Here is a 26213-nt window from a genome sequence, read left to right on the forward strand (position 1 = left end):
TATTTTTTCTTTACTTTATTATATAGACAACAGAATTATAAAAGTCATGACATCTTGACCGGGTTTGATAAGTTATATTGTTCAAGTAGACGTAATCTAATATGTAATAATTCTTATTGTTAATTATTAATATAGTAATTTATTTTAGAAGATTGTAATAATAATCAAATAATATGATAAATCTCATACAGTTTTGGAAAGAAATTATAATGAGTTTTAGTAACAATGTACCAATTCTAATAATGCAAATTCATAGCACAAGTATTAATTCTATTTCTAATAGCACAGTTATAATCCCTTATAGATAGTTTAATATTGTTGTTTGTAAATTAATACCATTACTACAATGTATGGAAAATAACTATATAAATGACTAATTATTTGAAGCATTGTACTCTATGGGCACAATATTACCTATACCAAGACATGAAATAATAACAACATGACTAGCTATTTATTAATTAATTTATACTATGTTGATGGACTGCATTCATGTAGTAACAAGATTTTACAGTCAAGATTTAAATATATACATGCATGGAAGTATTTGATGTTCTCTGATTTTAGGTTTGTTTTCCTTATTGATGAGCTCAAGCTAGAGTAATATTTCTTCTTTAATGCTAATGTTTATCTTGAAGGTAAATCTGTTTGAACTTTTAAGTTCAAACAGATTTGAGGTGTTAGACACTTCATGTTTGAGACTTGGTGTGGTTGAAACACTATTTGTATGTTTAAAATATGTCAATACAATGTTTTTCAATTTTTTTGTTTCTCAGTGGTCCAAATGGAAGATTTTTTTTAAACACATATAGAAATAGTTATACTTGTTTTGTAATAACTTCTAAAAGAAAAGAGGATATAACTAATATACTAAATACCATAGGTCCTAAGACAAAGCAAACGTCTAATAAAACAATCAACCTGAAAGCACATGATAAATATTTATAAAAATGACTGACACAACTTTGTTATCTATAAACATTAATGGTTTAAATAACCCTATAAAAAGGTCAAACTTTCTAAAATATCTGAAATTACAAAAAGTACAAATTATATTTATACAAGAATCCCATCTAAAATTAGAGGAAGATTTCATATGGAAACCCAATGACTATCTAATCCTCTCTCATTCCCAGTATAAAAAAACAAGAGGAGTTATAATCTTATGGAAAAGAAGTACCATTGTTCCACAGATCATTTACAAACATGAAGATAAAGAAGGGTTATTATCAATTGTAATAATAAAATATCAAAATAGAATTTGGACTTTAATAAATATTTATTGGATTCCTGGAGTTGGACTATCTACTGTTAAAAAACACATAGAATTGATTAACAAAGTATATAAAGGTATGATAATATTGAGGGGAGATTTTAATTGTATTCTGGATAGCTCTGAAACAACTAATAAAAGAAATTTACGACTTTCACCCGTAGGTAAATATTTCAAGAGATGGATAGAAAACTTAAATTTGATAGATACATTTAAGTTTAAAGAACCTAACTCACTAAACTATTCACACAGTGATTATCGCTTTAATACTCAAACAAGAATAGATAAAATACTTATATCTTCTGACTTAAACAACAGAATAGTAAAATTTTCTATTATTCCATGTCCTCTTTCAGATCATAATGCCTTAATCATTAAAGTACAAATGGATTTTAAAAGATTAAATCTAGTAACAAGAACACTATCCCCCACTCTGGAATCATAGATAAACTTAATAAGCTGGGCATTAATCCCTATGTCACCCAATGGGTTGCTAAATGGCTTACTGATAGAACCCACACTGTAAAAGTAGCAGACTCCAAATCCAGCTCCAGACAAGTGACAAGTGGAGTACCTCAGGGTTCAGTCCTGGGGCCGCTCTTGTTTGGCATCTACTTCTCTGAAGTACAGGTCAACACTAAGGGACTCTGGCTAACAAAGTTTGCAGATGACTGCAAACTGGGAGCCATTATTGAATCCCCAAATGATGTGGATACTCTACAAAAGGGCCTTACAGAAACAGATGCTTGGTGCCAGAGCCATGGTCTCAAGCTCAATGCCAAGAAATGTATTGCTATCCCCTTTGGGAAAAAACATGTATCCATGAATTACCATATAGGTGGCAGTACACTAAACACAGAAAGTGTGATAAGAGACTTAGGGACACAGGTGGACAGTGGTCTCACCATCGATAACCACATCGCCACAACAGTCAGGAAATCCTTCTATGTGGCACACCTCATCACGAAGGGCTTTTCATCCAGAAAAAAGGAAGTCATTGTCCCATTGTACTCATCCCTCATTAGACCCATTATAGAATACAATGCCCCATTTGGCATGTACCTCTCAAGACATCTGCAACAACTGGAAAGGCCTCAGAAATACCTCACTAAAAGAATCACAGGCCTAAAGCAGATGCCCTATGCTGACCGCCTTAAAAAACTCCAGCTATACTCTGTGGCATATCGTCTACTCAGAGGCGATCTCTGCTTAACATACAAGGCCATGTCAAACCCAGAGCTGTTGGACATGCTACACTTAAAGAAATCCCAATCCCTCAGAGCTACACGCTCCAGGGATCTAAACCTTGTCATCACAATAAACATGTTGGAGGGATAGGTTCCTGACCCAGAGACTCCCCAGACTCTGGAATAGATTGCCCATACATGTCAAGCAGAGTGCCTCTTTGGACCTCTTCAAGAGGAACCTTAACGATTGGATGGGAGAAAGGAAATTCACCCCAGGGATCACGTCAGTCGCCCTGCTAGACAGGGGTCCAGGAAAGTAAATAATGTGGGAAGAAATATTCAGGGAATTGTTATGGCTAGGCTTGTATAGGCCCTAGGGCTGATAGCCTAGTACTAACCTATGAACCTATGAACCTATGAACCAGCCTACATTTTTAAATTAAAGGAATTTAAACCTTGGCTAGATACAGAAATTAAATACTTTTTAGAAACAAACCTGATTAAAGATACAAACAATACAATAACATGGGACGCATTAAAGGTCTTTTTATATGGCAAAATTGTTACATGGTTTAAAAATAAAACAAAAAAATGGGAATCTGAACTACATAATATTCAAAAACGAATAATAGAATTAAATATAAGCTATTATGATGTATCAGAAGATCAGAAAAAAAAGGTGAAGAAGTTAAAGATTTAAACAAGAAATATAATGAAATTCTTACCCATAAGACAAATCTAGCTTTGGAAAAACTAAAATTTGCCTCAATATCAACATCCCCAAAACACCTCCATAACTTAGCTATGAGAATTAAGAGGCAGAATTCTGAAAAAAATCATAAATATAATACACGAAGGGAAAGGGAAAAAGAAGGTATCTGAAGTAAATGATGTTCTTGAAGCCTTTAAGTACTATTATGCTCATCATTATGGAAATAAGGCTAGCAATACTACTTCTTTAGAGCTGGAATTTAACTGTCTTTTATTAAATACATTACCTGCACAACTAAAAATAGACCTGGATAAACATATCTCCATAAAGGAAATAAGAGATATAATCAAAGTAAGTAAGAATAACAAATCACCAGGAATGGATGGAATCATAATGGAATTATATAAAATTCTCCCAAATGCAGCAATTTCTTTGTTCCATAATATGCTAAATGAAATTCAAACACAAAATATAATCCTACCATCCTGGAAATACTCACTAGTTACTCCTATAAAAAAAGATAAAAAAGATTTATCCCAGTGTAGCTCATATAGACTAATCTTTCTGCTTAACAATGATTATAAAATGTTTATGTCTATCTTAGTGAATAGAATTAAAAAATCCTTAACTCACGTTATAAATGAAGACCAAACAGGCTTTATATTTGGTAGGCACACGTATGATAACATTCAGAGAATATTAACTATTATTGAAGCTTTGAATAGAGATAACTTAGAAGCCCTTATAATTACACTCGATATAGAGAAAGCATTTGATTCAGTAAATTGGGATTACTTATTCAAAATTCTGGTATTTTATGATTTTCCATCAAACTTTATAAATTTAATAAAGAACATATATAAAGATAATCTAGCTTATGTAAAGTTAGGTCCATTTACTTCAGAGGCTTTTAAAATAACCAAAGGCTCTAAGCAAGGCTGCCCTATGTCTCCCATACTATTTGCCTTAGTGATAGAACTATTTGCTTCTACAATACAAAGTGAACTAAAAATAGAAGGAATTAATTTCTATAATCAATATAATTCCAAAATCATGTTATTTGCTGATGACATCTTGTTGACTTTAAAACCAAAAGAAGAGACCATACAAGCATTAGAGGAAAAAATAAAAGAGTTTTCCTCCACTTCAGGTCTTTATTTCAACAAAGCAAAATCAAAACATATACTCTTGAATAGAGATGATGTTTATCATCTGAGTGAGTATCAAATTATTGGAGAAAGAGTTTCATCACTCGAATACCTAGGAATTCTTATAGCTGGCAACATAAATACTATTATAACTTTAAATTATAATAAAATATATATAATAAAATTCAAAACTTAATTAAAAAAACAAATTGATACCTGGAATAAATTAACGTTAAAATTTGAAGATAGATTACAGATAATAAAAATGATATTATTGCCCCAAATAAACTATATAGCATTAGCAATTCCTATCTTACCAAACAAAAAAACTATAAAAAAAATTCAGAAACTCTTGATGGGCTTTCTATGGTATCCAAAAAAAAAATAGAATTGCTTTCACACACCATATTAGACCCTGGGACTTGGGAGGAATTAAATTTCCAGATATAGAGACATACATGAAAGCTTCCATCTGTAAACTTGTACTACAATGGATAAACCCAAACTACTCGTCTAGGTGGAAAACTCTACATACAACTTTTTTCTTAAATGAAAATAAAACATTAAAAAATATAGACTTGAAGAATCATAATAACATATTTTGGCACTTATTAAGTAGCAATCTACAAAACAATACAACAAAACCTATCAATTTATCATACTTAAATAACATATATAATCTATTTAGAAATTTCTTAAAAACAAATTCTGATATAAAACTATGGTTTGAACTTTTGATACCTTTTAATACAACAAAGAATTTTAAAGAAAAAATTCAAGAAAAAAATGTATTAAATGGGAAACTAAAAATTTTATTTGTTGGTTCCAATGCTTAAACAACTCTAGCACATTAAACATCCAACAAGTAATAGATGAATTTAAAATACTTGATAAAGATAGAGAAGATCTCCAAAAAGTATTAGGTTCATAGGTTCATAGGTTCATACTAGGCTATCTGCCCGAGGGCATTTATAAGCCTAGCCCATAGTTTTGTGGCTTACGCCTCCCCTTTAGGTAGGAGAAACTATGCCCATTATTTAGCTGTGCCTCTGTCTAGCAGTGACACTGAGGTAACCCCTGGGGTGTATCTGCGATCTCCCATCCATTGGTCAAGATTTCTCTTAAACAAGGCCAGCGAGGTGCTTTGCCTCACATAAACCGGGATTTTGTTCCACAGCATAGGGAGTCTTTGGGTGATGAATCTATCCCTCCAGCACGTCCTATTAATAACCGTGTCTAGGTTTAAGTCTCCGCCCTTGTGGCTCTGAGGGATCTAGATTTTTTGAGATGAAGCATGTTCATCAGGTCTGGGTTTGACATTGCCTTGTATGTCAGGCATAGGTCCCCTCTGAGCAAGCGGTACGCAACTGAATATAACTGGAGTTCTTTCAGTCGGGCAGCATAAGACAGATTTTTGAGACCCTTTATCCTTTTGGTGAGGAACTTTTGTGGCCTCTCCAGCTGCTGCAAGTGTCGGGTCAGGTACATTCCGAATGGGGCATTGTACTCAATCATTGGTCTGATGAGTGATGAGTATAGGGGGACCATGACTTCCCTTGATCTGGATGTGAATCCCTATTGCATCATGCAAAATGTTTGTGGGAGGTTATTAATAATTCAAGTTTTAATTCTAAGCCAAAACTCATAAATTATATGCAAGAAATAATTTATGACAAGCATAACAAGTTAATTTCTATATCTAAAATATATAAAATATTAATAGTGTATAAAACCAAAATAACTCAAAACACATGGAATACTATAACAAAAGATCTGACTACAAGCCTATCTCCTGAAAGTAAAAATGATCTTCTGCAATCAGTTAAATTAACCTCTAACTTCCAGATATGGAAAATCTTCACATGGAAATTTTTGCATAGAGCTTTTTATACCCCAAACAAAATTGCTAAATTTAATCCTAATCAGAAAGCTACTTGTTTTAGATGTACTCTAAATTGTGAAGCAGATTGGTTACATATATTTTACGATTGTATTAAAAAGTTCTGGGATGACATTAATAAATTTCTTCAAGCCATTTATAATGATACATTTGTTTTAACAAAATCATTAATTTTTTTGAATGTTGATGCCTTAATAACTGTTAATAAAAGAGATCAACTTCTTTTATGGACTATTGTGGCCAGAAAATGTATAACAAGAAGATGGAAATCCACAATCTCTCCAAGTTATGAAGACTTCATTTCTCTTTTAAGGGAATCTGCACTAAAAGAAATAAAAGTTAAAGAAGAAAGAACTTTTCCCATACGTTGGATTAACAACCCTTGGAATAGAGTCTTGATACTCATAGACACACTACAAAAAGACACAACTTTCTCTTCGTGAATTTAAAGGGGACATGGAATAATGTGAACTTAAAGGAATATATAATTATAAATGTCATATGTGTTTTTTTTTCTCTCTGTTTCCTTTCATTGGACCATTTGTAAATATTGTATATATTGTTATGATTATTAACTACTTCTGTTAACTTGATCTGTAATTAATAGTGACTGTATCACAATTTACTCATAAACATAAAAAAAAATAAAAATCTGTTGAGTAAAAAAAAAATGTAATGACATTGCAGCAAGTCACCATCTAGCTCACATCACAGTCCCTGATCAAGATCACATGCACCTCCACATACTTTATCTTTAGGAAATATGGAGTATGACATTTGACCTTGCCCTACTGTGATTCAGGATAGATATTTCAAGTACTTACACTTTGACATGTCAGTGTTTAACTTTAAAGGCAATGAGTTATTAAAAATAAATGCATAAAAACATTGAAAAATAAAAAACAGAACATTTAACTGTGGAATGTAACCCAGTCTTAAGACACTTTGCAACTGCATGCATTTCCTTTCATTTATCATTAAAGAAAATTTCCGAAAAGAATGCTGTGCATCATAACATTCAGATTGCACTGATTTACACCATTAATGGTCTATCTATTATCAATGTTAGAGCTGACAATTGCTGAGAATATAAAACAAGTACTGTACACTATTTAGAGAAACACTCTTTAGAAAATTAAAAAAAAAAAAAAAAAAAAAATATATATATATATATATATATATATATATATATACATATATATCACATCAGTATCCTACCAAGTAAACCAGCACTGTTGCCACTTCTCACTCAGCACTGCACATATGATGACATCTCTGAAGGGCAGCTTATTCTGTATCACAAAATGAAATAATCTGATGTGCAGTACCTTAATATCAAAAAATAATATGTTTCAAATATGTAATAGTTAAAATGAAGTAAACATTGCATTATACAAAAAGCATGTCATGCATTTTCCATTCAAATGCAAGGAATGAACTCAAGTGAAAAATTGAAAAAAAAACACTTTTTATTAAATGTACCACTTTAAGAGATTCAGTATGTGCATACTTAAGTACATCTTCTAAGCAGAACATCTTGAGCAAAACATTTAAAAATGTAATGATTTCTTATATGATGCCTTGGTACATCACTGAGCATGTGTTACTGATCACTCACAATGGCTTTTATAAACAATGAGTACCTGTTCTGAAATTAAAAAATATATATATTTAAAGATAAGAGGGACAGTCTGATGAGCAGATACAGCAATCCATGCACAATACAGCATAGCCCATGGATATCAATGCATACATCAATTATACTCTTTGGGCAGGATTCACGAAGCCTCCGTGTAAGAGTTATAACTCATACACGGAGGCTGAAGTTAAACGTAGTTATGTCAGCATGCTCTGCATATTCATGAGAGCATGCTGAATCACACCTAAGGCTAACATGGTCCATGTAAGACAGTAGGGGGCGTGTCCGTAGGCCAAGCCCTGTAAGCGGACACGCCCCCAGAAGAGTAAAAGTGCCCAAAGTAAACACCCACGACAGAGTCCATGGAAATGTGAATAAACACAACACAACACATGCCCCCACAGACTACGAACATAAAATGTACAAATGAACATCTCATAATTTTTTTTTTAAATTGTAAAGATGTTTAACCGTGAGTGCGCTCGTTTGCACGGGCGTGCCTGTAGCGCAGCTACAGTTAGCAGTCAGCGGGAAAGCATATAAGAACTAAATATGCAAAGTAAGCCAAGAAGCAATAGTGTAGCAGTAGAGATGCTGGCTGAAGAGCAGGCATTCATGGTTCGAGCCCCCACAACACCAATTTTTATTTTTAGCAAAATAAGCACGAAACAAGTCCATGACAAACATGTACACATATAAAAATCACATTTTATGTAAAATGTAATGAAATAGCCCATTTATATGGAAGAAATGTGAGGTAACAAAACAATTGAAAATGCCAGATGTGCCCATAGTTGAGCTACAGTTAGGGTGAGTGCATCTGCCCGTAGGTGAGCAGTGGTTTAACTGGTGCAAAATGAGTACCCATAGCTGAGCAGTGGTTTAACACGCTAAATGTATGTGCCCCTAACTGAGCTGAGCGTAATATGTGTGCTGATAGCCAAATGAGGCTTAAACCAGCGTACCCCATTTGCACGGAGCTGCGTACCGCGCAAACAAGCTAACCGACGGGCAACGTTGAGCAAGCCGTATCAAAACAGCCTTTACACAGACACACCCCTCAGCTTGTCTAGACAGTCATTAAAAAGTAGTGGCCCACTGGTTCGAACCCAGGATACTATACACCATAGTCAAGGTACTGAACCACTAAGCCATGACAGCAGTACCTATAAATGCAATAATAGCAAATATATACGAATGACTACAAACTGGAGCATGACAATGCAGGTTTAGTGAAGTTGATACAATTCCAAAATGGCCAATCACAGATATGTGCGGGAAAAACGGACTATATAAGCCCCATAGGCGGGAATACACAGCATAAATGATTGTAGAACTGACTTGCAGCCAGAATGACAGGAGTAGGTGAGGGTAGTTGCTTTCAAGCACAGAGGTGGGGCGTTGAGGAGTCCAGGTACATGGTCTGGCTCCTAGTCCACAATCATGAGGCCCAACTCATGCAGGGCCAGGTCCTGTGAGGAGCATATAGGGCTGAGGCGTGGGACCAGTTGGCTCATGATCTCACCAGTGCCACAGGGATTCCAAGGACTCGTGAGCAGGTCCATCACCACCATGCGGACCTGAAGAGATGCAAGCAGGACCAATTGAACCTTTGGATCCAGGAGGCCCGGCAAATGCCCAACACCCCACTACTGAGTAAGTTACATTTAACTATGTATGTAAGAAATTAAACTAGCTGATATTATGGAGATGTGTATTCCAATATTACTTCATTTATATTACATCTGCAGGTGTCCATTCGGCAAACCACAGAGCCTATGGCGATAGGCTGGTGCGGTTGCGCCACCAGGCAGGTCAGTAATCCACTACCAGTAACTGTAAAGAAATATAAAAGTATGACAGTCAGCAAAAGAGTGCAGTGTAGTCACTAAGTAATAAAATGTGCAAGTAACAGTGTGAAAGTGTTTGCAAGTATTGCTTGATTACAAAAGTGTGTTGCAGTCTGTAAGCCAAACAGAAAAATGAAAATGTCTGACATAAATTCTGAAATAAAAATGCCCCACCTGTAAGAAAATAGTACACAACCTGCAGCAGGCTGAAAAGTATAGCTGCAGAAGATGATGAAATCACGTGTGAAATATATCCCTGTTGAAATACTGAAACATGACAGAAGTGAGACTGCTGGAAAGGATTGTAATAACTATAGGTAAAACATGTCAATAAAGCCTAGAAGTAAGTACCATCCTGAATAGTAAAATGAAAACAAGTGAGAGAGTGTGAGAAAGTGTCATGAATCCAACAATACAGTAGTAATAACCCCTGAATAAAGTATACTGCAGTCAGTACAGAATGAAATGCATGTGAGAATCAAAACCAAACAGCGAAATCTGTTCAAAGTGTTGCTGCATCTGGAATGTGTATCCAAAAATCTGGATATGTTTCTCTCAGTCTGCAATATGCAGATAGTATGATTGTCTGATATACCAAACATCCACACTTGTCTATAGCTATATAAAGCAAATGTAGCAGGATGATGTAGCTGAACAAAGCTAGATATGAATGTGTATGAAGAACAATAAAATGTATATTGATGTTGCAATAACAGTCCTATCACCAAGTTGAAGTAGTTATCATATTGGAAACTGTAGTTAGAACAGTAGTGTGTATATATGTGCAGCTATTAGAAATGTACACCATATGTATTGGTATTTGAAGGTGTTAATATTATTTTCTTCACCCCACCCTATAACCACATATAACCCATTCCACGTGCAAATGGTATGTGCAATCACAATTAACACCCCTGGACATTTGTCCTGTTGGGTCATATATATTTGCATGTCCGTTGATGCATCTGCCCTGTTCATACATCCAAACCTGATGGCCTGTTGCCATCAATCAACCCTGCATGTTGTTGGACTGTGTATTGCTGTTCAAATTATGCATGTGTTATGCTTGCTGATCAATGGTGTGAATATCTGGGTGTTTGGTTAATGGGAATACTAATGCATGCTGTTACAACTAATTGTGAATGGTATTTTATGTCACTAACCCAAACTGTCATGACATAATGCAAAACATAGGACGACAGGGAAGGCGGGTTCCAGCGGACCCACCTCTCCCACCTCAGCTGGCGAGTGCACCTGGCACTAGTGCCCAGTCTGGACCCTCCTCCAGTGGCCCTGTGCCACCTGCGGGTGGAAGCGCTGCAGGGGATGGGGCTCGCCCCCCCTCTGCAAGTGTGGCCAGAGGAGAACCACCACTCACCCTCCGTAGCGTCCGGACTGTGGTGCGTAGGGAGATTCGGGACTCTGTTCTCGAGCCCCTATGCCAGCTTGAGGCACAGGTGGCACAACTTATGGGCATGCCTGTTGCCCGGCCTACACAGCCCCCAGCACAGCCCCGTCCTGGGCAGTGAATTAACAGTGGCAACTGCCTATGGGTGGGGATATCAGTTCCACTGTTGCCATCTGTGGGCTCATGGGCTCTGGATATCCAAACCTCCATCCCCGTCAATTGTGTAACCCTCCCCCACACATGTCATACACCGCCCCTGTATGCGTCTTGTTTGTCTTGTCTGTTTACCTACCCAACCTACCTCCCCAGCTGTACTGACTTCCTTCACCTGACATACCACTCTCACCTGGAAAAAAAAAATAATAAAAAAGGGCACTCTGTACCCACAAAAAAATTATGCCCCATACATAGCTGCCCATTCCGCACACATGTCTGCTGGACATGGAAACTATCAATTACAATTGGCTATACGACAAGTATTATTGTTGTCCTGACACCTCTCTCAGGGGTGGAAGGTTTCAAATGTCACACCAAATTACATACATATGCACAGATGTTGCTGATGAAGAAATGGGCAGCTATGGGCCTTACCTACATCCCTCCTGTAAATCCCAAGCTTGCTTCCCTACTGTCTTACCCTCTTTGTGACCCCTTTTTCACCACTTTCCTGTCTCCCCATTTTCATTTCTTTCAAAGAAAATAGCGCGGGTGTGTGCCAGAGTAAGCACTGTTAAGCAGTTGTAAGCGGGTGTGCGCATGTGTGCGCGGAGCTAACCGCCAGTGCACATGCGTGAGCTCCAAGCAAAAAAGCGCAAACCCGGTTACAACTGCTTAAAAGTGCCTTAGTCACTTTGATTGACAGGTCCTGTAGTCAGTTCAAAAGCAAAATAAAATCCCACTGTCAGTCCCGAACCCAGGACCTTGGCAACAGTAGTCTGTATGACCTACCACTAAGCCATGACTCTTATACAAGAACATTGTGCTAAAATAAATATAACATGTAATAGTAGGGATGAATGTAAAGGGAATATAGAATGTGTAGTACCCAAAGCATGTCATTTAGAATTACTGTCAAAACTACTGGATTCCCATAATAGTAGTGTGTGAACAGAAACAGCCATGCTAGTTGGTAGCTTGTAGGGAATAATGTCAGTTAATGTACATATATAAATGTATGTATATGTACATATATATATATATGTATATATATATATATATATATATAAATATATATCTATATATAGTTGTAGGTGTCATTGTGCATACACACTTACTACAGGGAACAGGAGAGAGGAATGGAGAAATGTGAATCTACAACACAGCCTGAATCATGAGAGAGATACTAACCTTTACACTCACAGAACAGTGTCCACAGCATACCAGCATGGTCCCCGCCCTTACAATCTGAAAGGGCAATGCCTATCTCACATACCCTTTTATAGCACTGTCCTGAAATCACAGTGAGAACTGCAATCAGTACACAACTGGCTGTATGCAATTAGCAAATGCTGGCTTACAATTGGTGCAGAGGCCATCACATGGAGCTATGCAGATACCTACAAAAGCATCCTGTACTAACACTCCACACATGCAATACATTCATTGCACTGCCTGGAAACAGATAGAGGGAGAGAGACAAACCGAGACAGAGAAAAAAAAAAAAAAAACACGCTACACACTGTGACTCTAAGCTGTCAGCAGTGACAGTAGCAGCAGGAAGCAGAAGCAGTGGTAATGCAACCAGCTGTGACAAACACAGGTAATGCAAAGTAGCAGGTTAATAGTGTGCATACTGTGAACCCTCCAAACGTGTCATAGGTCTGTATCTATAGGTATGTCCATGTGATATATTGTGTGTACGTAGTTCCACCAAAAGGGGATGACTATACATTACATGTCAATCAGTGTTAGGCCATGATCCAGGCAGCAGTTGTCTGTGTGTTGCCCTCAGCAATGGCTGTAGTGACTGCTTTGAAAGGTCAGCCATGTTCAAAAGGCAGAATCAGCCCATCACAAAGGCAAACTGGCTGGGAACAAGTGTCTGCAGGTAGCCGATATCACTGCATATGCATCCCATACTGAATAATTCCATAGCTTAGCAGACCAGGCCGGTTATGCATATGATGTGGTAGTTCCTAGGGTCAGTAGAGGTGCCTCCTTAGTGGTGTGGGACCACTGTTGCTGTATGCCAGTGTCCAGGTACATATCCTGTAGTACGGCCAAGATAAATTATCAGTCTTATATGCGGTTGTATGTCCTCTTGGAGTGCAGGTAGCACACATCCAGGGATACCATGAGGTCACAGTGATGCTGTGTGTTCTGCTTTGCTGAGGGTGGCCCTCACCTGGACATGTGAGATGATAGGGAGGTTACATACAGCTGTGATAAGTATTTCAACTGGTGGGGGAGAAGGAGGGGGTTTACGTGCACCGAACCTGTCTGCAAGAATGTTGCCAATATCTGTGTGTTTGGTGAATGTTAAGTAGGTGTGTATGAACACAGAGCATACCTGAGGCATTTGGTCCATATGTGTAACATAACTGAAGAAGGCCTTGTGGTTATCCATAGTGTTTGTGGCCATTTCCCTCCCAGAGTAGGCCGTGGCCGTTGTTATGAGAGACCGTAGCGTAGTACCAGTGCTGACCACAGATGCCTTCCCTTAATGTGAATCTGCTCTGTCCTGCAGTAGCCACCTGCTATTGTTATACAATCTGCCTCTGTCTGGGGTCCACCGGACAGGATGCCTAACCTTTGTGCATAGGGTCTAGGTTAGAAATGTGTGTGCAGGTTCCATGCAATCTGTGGCATGTCCATGGTAAGCATTTGCAAAGGGGTCAGCAGTGTGGGTTGTGGCTTCCACTGGCCCAGTGTGCTGCATGGATACCATCTCAGTCCTAACAAGTGAATAACTGTCTAATCACATACATATCAAAGTAGTCTACTGTGCTTGTGGTGGTGGTGGGATATGTATATCCAGGCTGAGTAACTTGTGTCCACATCACACTAGTGGATGGCGTCCCACATACAGTACCTTGGGATGAACCCCCAGAGTGAGGTTGTGCATTGGACCTGTCAGTGTGTGCTGACCGATGGGGCATGCTACTATGTTGTGTGGAATGTGGCAGGTATTGTTGCACAGGTGTTGGCTGAGCACTGATATCTGGCCATGTACTTGTGTATCCACCACGACACACACACATGCAACATATGGGAGTAGTAGTATATCACTACACATGAGTATCATGTATAGTATGTGTGCCATATATTGCTGACATAGTCTGCTGATATCCTGTTTGTGTTCTCTTCCAGGGAGATGGCGCGTCAGCGTAATCCCGCCTACTCTGCAGAGGAAGATGAGGAGATACACCAGAGCCTGGTGTGGGAGTATGACATCCTGTTTTCCCGCACAAGTCAGAATCAGCAGAAGAGGGCAGCACTGTGGCAAGAACTTGTCCGTAGGGTAAATGACATTGGCACGTATAATAGGACATATGAGCAGGTATGACATCACTGCAGTGATTTAATCTGAAGTGTCCATCAGCGTGCGTTGGATATCCACAGGCAACAGGTTGCCACAGGAGGTGAGGTGGCCACACATCCCCCCCCTCACCAGACTGGAGGGGCTACTCCTAAGTGTTGTGGGTCCTGCTCCGGAACAGCAACAGCAGTACACCTGCATCATGATGGAGGCTGGATCCACACAGCAGCACAACATGGAGCATGCAGGTAATATGCCATATGTACACTTGACTGTTCTGTACACTGTTAGTTTATGCATGTGTAAGGTGTGTCTGTGGTATGTATCTGTCATCATAGTATGTAATTGTGCATGTGTGATACTGGCAATATCAGCAGCTGACGTGTGAAAGGCAACTGGTGTACTACTGCACTGTATCATATGCAGTATCAATGGCACAATTGTGCCCACTGACATTAATCTCATCATTTCTGCAGGTCCCTCCGGGGTTACAGCAAGGCAGGCCATCCATGCTGGTGAGTGTGTTTAACAATACCTATAATAGTCCTGATAGTGCTAGTAACACTAGTATAACTCAGTAGTGCTCTGTGTGTATACTGCGGGGTGTGCATGTGTGCAGGTGTGCCTGTGGCCATGTGTGCATGTGTGCATGTGTGCAGGTGTGCCTGTGTCCATGTGTGCATGTGTGCATGTGTGCCTGTGTCCACGTGTGCACGTGTGCATGTGTGCATGTGTGCCTGTGTCCACGTGTGCATGTGTGCATGTGTACATGTGTACATGTGACCACTTGTGCATGTGTGCATGTGTGCATGTGTCCATGTGTGCATGTGACCACGTGTGCATGTGTGCATGTGTACGTATCCATGTGTGCATGTGTCCACGTGTGCATGTGTGCATGTGTCCACGTGCGCATGTGCATGTCTGCATGTGAGCATGTGTGCATGTGTGCATGTGTGCATGTGTGCATGTGTGCCTGTGTGCATGTGTCCACATGTGCATGTCTGCATGTGTGCCTGTGTCCATGTGTGCATGTGTGCCTGTGTCCATGTGTGCATGTGTGCATGTGTCCATGTGTGCATGTGTGCATGTGTGCATAAGTGCATCACTGGTAACAATGTGTGGAGACTGTAAACTGTGTTTCCTGTCTTCCTCCCACAGGTTCTGGTGCTGCCCTGGTGTCCTGCAGCAGGGAACCTGAATCTGGTGCCACAGGTACTGGTAATGATGATATCTGTGTAATGGTACAGGAAGGTGTGTCAGGGTCCGCCATTGGTCAGCCAATTGACAGTACACAGCTGTCAACCCCATCATTGCGCACAGTCATCCTGCCAGTACATCCTTTGTCACCATTGTCCCTAGGTGATGGACAGGATACAGTGGGCATTGACCAGGGTAATGTGGTACCTGTGGCACATGCGTCCCCACACAGCAGCCATGGGCAGGGTCCTGTGATGGTACCACACAGACAGTTGCCCATGGGTTCTCGTGGGAGCATCCGTGGGCGTACTGCCTCTGGCAGACATGCCCAAAGAGGTCTGTCAACCTCAGCTATGTTTCGGGCTGTCATGCAGGCACAGTCGCATATGGAAAGGTACACCAGACAGGGTCTGAGGGAGCTGAGAGCATGTCGCACAGCCATGACTGACAGTATGCGTGACATCGCGGATGCTATCCGTAATTTCACCGATGTCATAGACAGACGTTGTGGGGACATATTACAGCAGTTCCACAACCAAATGTCCATGAGCCAGTGCAATGGTGGGCGTTTGCGGCATCAACGTGGCTGTATGCCAGCAACAGCAGCAGCTGGCAGTCGGCGCGGACAACAACAGGCCCACGCACGCCCCCATAGTGCCAGCAGCAGCCCCAGCAATGCTGAGTCTGTGCTGTCATCGGAATGCCCCAGGAGACAACGTGCACGTGGCTCTGGACAGTCCCAACAGGGACCTGTGTCCAGTCAACACACTCCCGCTTCTGATGACAGTACCCAGACTGGCTTAGTACTGGATATGGTCCGTAGCACCCCTGCCAGGCACAGGTACCGTGTCCATGCCTACAGACACTGATCTGTATGACCTGCCAGGTGCAGTCTGTGGCTGTCCACAAACCCCTGTATATGGCAGCCATGAGGTGGAACTCTGTGTGTGCATACACACATGCGAAAAGTTAACACCTAGGGCGACCACATACACGCACACACTGCACCAACACTGCCCCACCCTGTACTGCTGCCCCTCACCAACACACATACACACACATTTCAATTGGTGTTATCAGTGGCAGACTCAGGCATACCTAATTCTCACCCTGTGCATATGATGACACTGTGCCACCTCCTGCAATCTCCAACATCATTACTGGAACAGGTAAACACGTTGCTGATGCACAGGGTGACTACATAGAAGTGTATTAGTAGTATCATGTTGCTAACAGTACAGTGTGCTGATATGACTGTGTGTATATCCCAGCATGCCTGATGCAGTAACCGTATGAATGTCCTGAATTGTCATCTGCACCCATAGTACGTACCAAAGTGTAACAGCTGCACATAATTGCATGCCGGTGGTAAGGATGTCAACAGATAGCCACATACATGGGTAGCACAGGGGGGAAGCTAACGCAAGTAGTGATATGCAATAGTGGACATGTACAGTAATGGTGTCAAGTTGCCCACAACGACTATGCAATGTGGATGTTTGCGCATGTTGATATGTGTGCAGTACCAGTGTAATCCAAATCACAATTAACTATGACATAATATCAATTCTACCATGGGCATCTGCGCTGTGTATTCCTGGGTACATGTTGATAGTGCCTACATATTTGCATTGTTACATATTGTTATTTTTACCCCTTCTTTGTTGTACAATGCACTACTTCCAGCCCTGCTTACTGTAGCTTTGTTTGCATGCATGTTCACTTGGGGTTCCCTGGAACACTGCTTACACCTGCAATGCAGAGTTACAGTGCTTCTGTAGACTCCTAGTGACATCTGCATAGCGTATGATACGTATGTCACGTTTACACATGACAGAACATCACTGTCTGTCCTGTATGCATGTACATTGCCTGTGACACATTGCACATGTCTTACCTGGCATTTACCCACATGTGCAGTCATATATGCCAGTGCTATGAAACAGTAGCAGTACACCCACACATACACACCTTCAGTATGTTGTTCCCCATTGGACCTTTGTGTTGGTACTCACCATGGCAATCACACTACTAGGGTAGCATGTGCAAAGGTAACCTGTGAATCACCTCTATGGTCCAGTTGTGGTTTATGTGAGTCATGTGGCAATGTCACAGCTGCCACATGTATGCAGTCAGCCATCACCCTTGGCCAGGAATGTACAACACATGTGTGGGATGCCACCACACAGCCAATCTGAGGACTGAGCTCTCTGAACCCAGTAATGCCATACCCTGTCAGGTGGCATGTCATATATACTACATCCTGGACAAACTTCAACCCCAATCCCTGCTGCTACTATTGATAAACCCCCTGAAGATGTTTCTGATAGTTTTAACCAATTCTTTACTGAGACAATTCAAGCCCTAGCTAGCCAACTACCTCCTAGCTCCCCTGGTCCTGAAAGTAGCACCCCTAGAAACCTACTTGCGTTCAGCTTCCAACCAGTCGCCACTTCACTTATCCGTACCTTGATCAAAAAATTAAAACCCACTACACTTTCTGCTGATCAACTCCCTGCCGAGTACCTACAAAAATCAGCTGATACTATTGCTTACCCTGTCTCAATACTAATCAATCGAACCATAGTAGAAGCTAAAATTCCCACGTCTGGAAAATATCCTATGTAATCCCACTTCACAAAGGAGGCAGCTCTACTGAATTCTCCAATTATAGGCCAATAGCTATACTCTCTCCACTTGTAAAGATTATGGAAAAATGTATTCATAGACAATTCATGCACCACCTAATCCAAAATCGCCTTATGGCAGACACTCAGCATGGCTTCCGTCCTCACCACAGCACTACTTTAGCCCTCCTAGCCTTTACTAACACCATAAACCATAATCGCAACAATAATTATATATCCTCAGCCCTCTTTTTGGATCTTTCCAAGGCATTCGATATGGTTGATCACCAACTTTTAATCCACACCCTGCAAACATTCTGTCTAGATACTGGAGCCTTCCAATGGTTTCAATCCTACCTGAATGGTCCACAGCAGGCTGGCCTCTGGCAGAACAAACTCTCTAACCTTCTACCTAACAGCCTCAGAGTACCACAAGGCTCTATACTTGGGCCCTTGCTGTTCTCCATCTTCATTAACGACCTTTATACTATCATCCCAAAAGTCAGCTGTATCCAATATGCTGATGACTCTACTCTGATTTGCTCAGCCACATCTCCAGTAGAGTTATGGTCAGCTACCCAGACCACATTTAATACAATAGAAAACTGGCTTTCTGAACATCGTCTGATCCTAAATCCAAAACAAACTAAAATGCTGTTATTTTCACCAACACGTAGGTCTACCGCTTTCACCTTTACCATAAAATCAAATGATGGCACAATAATCTCCCCTGACCCATCTACAAAACTATTAGGTGTCATCATAGACAAAAATCTCAGATGTGACCTACATGTTAACCAAACTATCAAAACCATCAATAAAAAAACTAGGGTCACTTTACAGAATAAAAGCCTTCCTAACCCCTCCAGCTAAAATTGCCATAGCTCGCTCTCACCTTCTTTCAACCCTTCTGTATGCATCCCCTCTACTCTCGAAATTGAACAAGACTGTCCTTAACAAACTCTCAATTTGCTACAACCACATTGCCAGGTTTGCCACTGGGCTGCCTTTTAGGACACATCATTGCATCAATCTAAATCAGCTTGGTTGGCTTGAACTACCTAGCCTAATCCAGTATAACCAACTGAATATGGCCTATAAAATCCTCTATAATCCGGACAATACTCCTGCACTTAAAAATATTATCACCCCCATATAACAATCCTAGACCGCTTCGATCCTCTAACAAACTACTAATTCAGACTAGCAAAATTAATAACACAGCCGGTGATTCTCTCTTTGCAAACTCTGTAAGTAGATCCTGGAACTCACTTCCAGCTGATATTACCTTACTTTCCACCTTAGGTCAATTTAAAACTAGACTCAAACAACATTTGTCACTTAACTGGCTATGTCAATGTATCAAGCCTGGCTAACTCGGATGTGTAAAAATCTGTTAACCAGTTTACTGTGTAATTTAATTTAATCCTGACTTGTGCTCAGGACTAACTTTAACTTGTGGAACTTGTTTAACTTGCTTACTTATGTACTCTCTGTAAATAATCTGTTTGTAATATGTAATGCTGGTATTATGTAATGCTGTATCTGCTTACCCTTGGAGCTTTTCTCCCCGGGCCTCCGCTGAAAATGGACATGCATCCAGTCGGACTATCCCGGTCAACAAATGTAAAATAAATAAATAAATAAATAAATAAAACATATTACAGTGACTACAATACAAGTCAGATATAGACACGCACTGACAGCATGCTGAACACACTGGGGCATATGTGGGGACTCAGAATAGCATCCTGCCTGAGCATCACACACCTTCGCAGCTGGCACACAGGCATATGTTCCTTTGGAACAGAGCACATGCCACACATGGCACACACATCCCGTGTGCCACACACTCACAGCCAGTAGGGCTACACAACACACCTGCTACAGACGTGTCAGGTACCTGTCTTGGGTGCTGCCTTGGGGTCCCACTCAACAGGCTGTATCTGGTGAAGGTCACAGTGATATGCCTCAGGGGCACTATGGTCCACCACAGAACACATGCATACAGGTCAGTCAGAGGCATGGACACATATGACTTACTCATTGACCATGCCACTATGGCTGACCTGAGACATACCTCCCTGGACTACATGATAGGGAACATAGAATGGATCTCTCAGCATGTGGCACAGGCCAGTATGAGCCTGATCTTGGTTGCCAACATCCCCTCACCAAGTATGCTACCACTATATGTAGGAAGGGTGTTGTATGTCTACATTCTGCTCAGTCTCCAATGTCATTCATAGGGTATCTTCTGGCTGTCAACGTGTGCTTACATGCTAGGGAAGTCACAATGATGTGCAAGGGTCATCTTGCACGTGACATCCATTGCCCGATGTATATTGGTAAAGCTCCTTGATACACACATACTGCCTTATGCTGCAGGACATGGTTTACATAGCCACCTCCGTGGGTATCACACAGGTTAGGACACTAACAGTGCTGCTATACAACAACAGCAGTGTACACCGCAAGATGCATGCACTGGACACTGTCCTCAGCACGGTGAACTGCAATGTCTGTGCAGTACCAGAGTCCTGATTCATGGCTCACAGGTGTTACCCATCACTGACAGGTTATGCCCCATACCATGCCTGTCGTCCCCTACACATGTAACACACATGGACAGGGGGGTGGTATCCCAAGGCACCACAAATACAAACACCTCCAGGTTGTTGGCACAGCACAAAGCATCAGGGCCTAATCATGTGCAGCTAACAGTGTGTTGGACTGACATCTGGTTGATAGCCTGGCACACACAACCCTCCCATACACAGGAAGACCACCTATCCTCCATAACAACACTGGCAATATGACAGTCTCAAGAACTGTCTTTATATGGCTGGACTGCATCCAGCCAAACATTGTGCGTGAGCATTAATGTAGCTACAACACACTAGTTGAAGGGTTCACAGCATATGGTCACCGAATTGCAGTGGAATGACATGGTACCACTCCCACAACAGGTGGGAACATGCAGCACCTGTACATCAACTACATGTAGACTATATGGCCCAGACCACATGTGTATCCCCTGCTGTAGGTATTTTACCATATACACCCACCCTGTATAGACACATACCGCGTGCCGCCCCTGCACAGTAAGACACAGTCATATTGGTATACATTGCAAATACCATTTAGCCACTCGAGGCATGTGTCAGACAAGGTAACTACTGCAGGTCACAGGTATTTATGTGTATGTGTCACACACATACATCATGTGTGCAATGCCATTGCTGGTTTAGGCAATGGCATGCATTGCTATGTACAAAGACCCACACAAGGTCATAATGTGTGACACAACCACACGTGGCAGTTGTCGGTTACCAAAACATACCTATCTGTACTCTGACAATGGTAATAGACCCAGTAGCAGAGCGCACTATTGGCATTACTGGCCAACTAGCCCTGTTTGGCTGTGCTGATAGTGTGGTGACATCCCCTGTGTTTACTGGGGGAATATGCAGCATCTGGTGTATTGTAGTATTTGCCAAAAGGATCTGCTTTCTTACACTTACACACACCCTACTACCACCACACACGCACTTGCCATTTGCAGGATTCATACCCCTACCTAACTAAGTCACGACACGTGAGAGAGACGCATTAGCGAAGTGCACTATTCGGATTACTAGATAGTTCCTCTTCTGTGGCTGTACTTATAGGGTGCTGACATCATCAGTATTTTGAAAGGGTAATGTGCATCAGGTAGTGTGATCTCCTGATTGCCAAAACTAACATGTTTTTTATACGGAAAAGCACACACACAAACTCCCCACAGCCAAACAGACACACTCTTGCAGGTTTCAAACCCCTACCTAAATATGTTATGGCACTTGAGAGTGATGCTGTAGCAGGTTGCGCTATTCGGAGTTCTGGCAGATGTCTCTTCTCCAGCTGTATGTATAGGGTGCTGTCATCATCACTGTTTGGAAAGGGTAATATGCATCATGTAGTGTGATCTCTTGATTTTAGAAAAGCACATGTTTTTCATACAAAATTGCACACACACAGAGTCCCCACATCCAAACATACCATTTACAGGATTCAAACTCCTACCTAACTATATTATGACACTCAGGAGAGATGCATTAGCAGAGAGCGCTATTCGAATTACTAGGAGGTTTTTTTTCTCCTGCTGTACTTATAGGGTGCTGACATCATCAGTGTTTAGAAAGGGGAATGTGCATCCTGTCGTGTGTTCTCCCAGTTGCCAAAAGGGACATTTCCCTCACACAAAATTGCACACGCACTAACCTCCCTCATCCAAACACACACACTTGCAGGATTCAAACCACTGCCTAATTATGTTATGACACTCGAGACGGACACATTAGCAGCGCTATTCGCATTACTGGGAGGTTTCCCTTCTCCTGCTGTACTTATAGGGTGCTGACATCATCTGTGTTTAGAAAGGGGAATGTGCATCCTGTAGTGTGTTCTCCCAGTTGCCAAAAGGGACATTTCCCTCACACAAAATTGCACACACACTAACCCCCCCTTATCCAAACACACACACTTGCCATTTGCAGGATTTAAACCACTACTTAACTATGTTATGACACTCGAGACGGACGCATTAACAGAGCACACTATTCGCATTACTGGGAGGCTTTCTTTCTCCTGCTGTACTTATAGGGTGCTGACATCATCAGTGTTTAGAAAGGGGAATGTGCATCCTGTAGTGTGTTCTCCTAGTTGGCAAAAGGGATACTTTTTTCATACAGACTTGAACCCACACTAATCACCTCCACAAACACTGAGCATGTACAGGATTCAACCCCCTACCTAACTATGTTATGACACTCAAGACGGACGTATTAGTGGAGCGCGTTATTCGCATTATTGGGAGGATTCCCTTCTCCTGCTGCACTTATAGGGTGCTGACATCATCAGTATTTAGAAAGGGGAATGTGTATCCTGTAGTGTGTTCTCCTAGTTGGCAAAAGGGATATTTCTTTCATACAGTCTTGAACACACACTAACCCCCTCCACACACACTGAGCATTTACAGGATTCAAACCCTTACCTATCTATGTTATGACACTCGAGACAGACACATTAGCAGAGCACGCTATTTGCATAACTGGGAGGTTTCCCTTCTCCTGCTGTACTTATAGGGTGCTGACATCATCAGTGTTTAGAAAGGGGAATGTGCATCCTGTAGTGTGTTTTCCCAGTTGCCAAAAGGGACATTTCCCTCTTACAGCCTTTCACACACACAAGCCCCACTCACCCACCCACACACACTGAGCATTTGCAGGATTCAAACCCCTACCTAACTATGTTATGACACTTGAGGGAGACGCATTAGCAGAGCACACTATACGAATTAGTGGGCATTTGTTCTGCACCTGCAGTATTTATAGGGTGCTCACATCTTTATTTCTACAGAGGTATGTACATGTAGTACTACCTGTCAGGTGGGGGATAGCATATATATGCATTTGCAGCCACCTACGTCAGGGTCAGATATGCACATTGCACTGGCAGGTTATGTTCTATACCATGCTTTGTGACCACAGGACCTGTAACACACAACACAACCAGTCCAGAACACCACACCCACATCCAGGACACACACTTAGCTTCCCTGGGAACAGTGCTGGGATATGCAGGTGTTCACATACACCATTCCAGTTGTTAACATCAGGTACAGGCATATTGTGTGTGAGAACTACTCAGGCCTCTACCACTTTACCCTGCAGCCACTACAATTTGTGGGTCCATGTGCTATGGCAGAACCACACACCACAGCCACATGGGGGAATACATATTGCACCTGTCCATCTGCAACGTGGGTTCTCACTGTTCCACACCAGAGGTAGATGACCATTGTTGATATCTGACCATACCCACCTTTCCCTGGACATCCATATCCCATCTCCACCCCCAGGCAAGGTTATCACTGCACACAAACTGTATTTAGCACAAGCAGACTCTACACTTGTGAAGACTGGGGTGGACGACTTCAGAGGACCCATGCTGGGGGACTATACTGGACACTCAGCATAATCCTTGACAATTGCATTCTATGAGCATGTGTACGGTTTGCATTGATCATGCTATCCCACATATGCCCATGACTGCTGCACAACAAGACACCTGTCAGCTGTACACCAGCCATATATGCGCCGTAGAACACACAGAGTGAGCTAATACATTGCAGAGCTGTAGCCCACAGAGGGAGGACATCTGTGAACAGTTCCGGCACAGCACTTCATTCACACATAATCATTACAACACAGTGTTGACAGTGGAATTGTCCAGAGAATGCAGATAAAGCTCCCCTCAGTCTGTTATTGACAGACACCTACTGTCAGAGATCCTCAGCAACCCTCTCCCAGCACACACCGACAACATGGCTGTGGCTTAGCACATTCAATCCCTGGGACCTCCACGGTGCCCCTGCTTGACAGAGGCACAGCTCACTAGCCTCACATGTTGCCTTCTGTGACCTACTTTACAGTGGCACAGTAGCCTACTGTACTGGGGATGCAGATGCCAAGCACACTCTGGCTGAGCTGTCATTCCCTACGGCAACAAGCCTAGTATTGACCTCTACACCCATATGTTCAATTGTTGGATGCACAATATTTGTTGTGCTGTTCTACTGTTTGCAGGTCTTTATTGCCATAGCATTCCCTGTTCCTATGACCAACTTGTGTATCTGTGGAAGATGTTTGCATATGATGGCAATACACTATATCATTTATGTCTCTGTAGTCATTTACTGTGTGCAGGGCGGCCACGGTGGTGCAGTGGTTAGCATTTCTGCCTCACAGCAAGAGGTTCTCTGGTTCGATCCTAGGCTGGGGTACCTTCTGTGCGGAGTCTGCATGTCATCCCTGTGGTCGCGTGGGTTTCCTCCTGGTGCTCTGGTTTCCTCCCACATCCCATAGACATGCTGCAGGTGAATTGGACACTCTAAATTGGCCCTAGGTGTGCGTGTGAGTGTGCCTTCTGTGGAAGGTTGGGCGCCAGGCTGGCAACTCGACCCCGTAAAACTCCACTGCCATTCAATGTGCGGACAGGTGATCCGCTGTGGCGACCCCTAACCGGGATAAAGCCGAAAGAAGAAGTAAGTCATTTACTGTGTGCACTGGGCAGATTGCTGTGTTGTGGTTGGTTCCTGGACTGACACGTACAAATACCAGATATGTGTGGCCAACTGCTAAACGGAGATATGGCCTAAGTGTGTGAGCATGCCCAGTTCAGCCTTTCCATGGCATGTTGTCTGACATATGCCTCATTTATCAAAGTGTGCGAGCATGCCCAATGTGAGCTTTCCATATGTTGCACTCTGAAGTCCACCACAAATTTGGGTGTGTGTGAACTTCAACAATATCTCACGTTTATGGTTATGTGTTGGGTGTCATGTTGTGTACTAACTGGCCAACTGCTTCATGTCTGCCACAACAGGGATTATACTTTGCCTGCAGGGATTGCATGGGATACTTTGCAGACAGTTCTCACATACTTTCATAATGACCTAACACTGTAGTACCGTATAGTGTACTGGTTCAGTACTTTCACTGTGGTGGACAGTATCCTGGGCTTTAGTCTTATGACTGCTTGACATCTTCATAGTGAGCACAACAGACTGTGTAGGGGCCAGTTGTGCACATATGACTATGTTGCATTATGTTCAGATATGGACTACCTACACCAGGCTCGTCCAACATTGCTAGTGTATTCCACAACATGGGTGGACATTGGCAAACACTAGCGATGTTCCCTAGGCCATTTCTGATGCTAGTCACAGGGTGTGTTTGTCCTTCGACACAC

Source organism: Protopterus annectens, chromosome 2.part0 (genome assembly GCF_019279795.1).
Source record: "Protopterus annectens isolate FY-2018-M chromosome 2.part0, PAN1.0, whole genome shotgun sequence".
Classification (NCBI taxonomy): domain Eukaryota; kingdom Metazoa; phylum Chordata; order Ceratodontiformes; family Protopteridae; genus Protopterus; species Protopterus annectens.